General features: G+C 38.8%; 1 long non-coding RNA gene across 1 annotated transcript; it reads left to right on the plus strand.

The window, feature by feature from the left end:
* Positions 1-727, plus strand: LOC111663421 (uncharacterized). The gene is made up of 2 exons (XR_002761382.2): positions 1-109; positions 477-727. It is a non-coding gene; the product is annotated as an uncharacterized LOC111663421 (long non-coding RNA).
* The last annotated feature ends 705 nt before the right edge of the window (positions 728-1,432 follow it).

Below are 1,432 nucleotides of genomic sequence, written 5' to 3' on the forward strand. Positions count from 1 at the left end.
CAAGGTGCCCAAACTTGTGGCTGAACTGCTGCGGAGAGGATGGACTGATGACGAGGTCAAAGCTGCTCTGGGAAATAACCTGCTCCGGGTCCTGACAGCGGTTGAGAAGGTGACGAATAGACACACACAACTTTGAACCCTGTGTGTGTGTTTCTGATATCAGTTCAAGCACCATGCAAAAAAACCCCACCTAACTGCTCTTTTGCATTTTATTGACAAAGAGGCACTCTACTGAGTTTACACATCCAGAGTTTGATCCAGGAAGTAACAATATATGGCATGACTAGCTCACTTCAGTAAATGATCATCTTAGTTTTCTTTCAGAGGTACATTCAAATACTCAAATGATTTATATTAAATACTGAGTGCTCAAAATGGAGGTCTTGGTGCTTTGATAGCAGGTGGACACAGAGAGCACACACCTGTCACAGTGCTTTCCTGTCTGTTGCTGATAGTCTTATCTTTGTGTGCGTTAGGTCCGTGACAGTTTGAGCGGCACAAATCCAGACGATGTTCCTATTCCATATGAGGAGGTGAAAAACCCGTGTAGGACAAGCTACGGGTACCCCAATGCTGGAGCCATCCAATCACTGAGTGCTCTGGCCCTGCTGCTTACACTGGCTCTTCAGGCTCTTGTCACAGCTTAACAGTCTGATTATCAGTGCAACTGATTGTATGTAAGTCAAGAGTTTGAAGAGTTTTTAATGAAATCTCTAAAATCTGAAAACTTTTGTTTGTTTTTTTTTCCACATATCCCTCTGTACTGACAGTTGCAGTGTAAATTGTGTTTAACAGCTTGTTTCTTGTCCTTTTCAATGTTTTTCTGACAGTTTTACAGGTTAACTTTAGTAAAAAAGACCAAAAAACAGTGACTCACTGTTATCATAACAAAAAAGCATAAAATTATCATGTAGGGCCAAATTTATCTTATTTGTATTGTTTTATCTGTCACCACACAACTGTCTGAAAGAGTGCGTGATGACCAGGACATACAGACGAAGTCACACAAGTGTAAACTGAAAGAACACATACTAAGTTCTCATTGCCATCCATATTTCTATGAGAAGTGATCCATCTAGTGTCCGGAGGAGGTAATACGTCTGAGAGCTTTCAAACAGCAATTTTGTTGTTGTATATTTTGAATTTAATTTACAGATAAATTGCTTCACTTTGGGGTAGAAACAAGAAATAAGTCAATATTTCTTAGTTATTTAGGATTTGATTTTGAAATTCTTACAGTTGGTCATAAAAACTCAGATTCCACTGTTTTTTTTTTTAATTGATACAAAACTTGTTTGTACCCTGAAGGTAAAAAACATTAATTCCAGCAATGCACAAACTGCTACACAATAACACCTCCTTCAGGCTGATCAAGTAGAATATTTTTCTCATAGAACACACACACACACACACACACACACACACACACACA

Source organism: Seriola lalandi, unplaced genomic scaffold (assembly GCF_002814215.2).
Source record: "Seriola lalandi dorsalis isolate HSWRI2012SDOR001 ecotype SW California unplaced genomic scaffold, Sedor1 jcf7180002000994, whole genome shotgun sequence".
In the NCBI taxonomy this organism is placed as follows: Eukaryota; Metazoa; Chordata; class Actinopteri; order Carangiformes; family Carangidae; genus Seriola; species Seriola lalandi.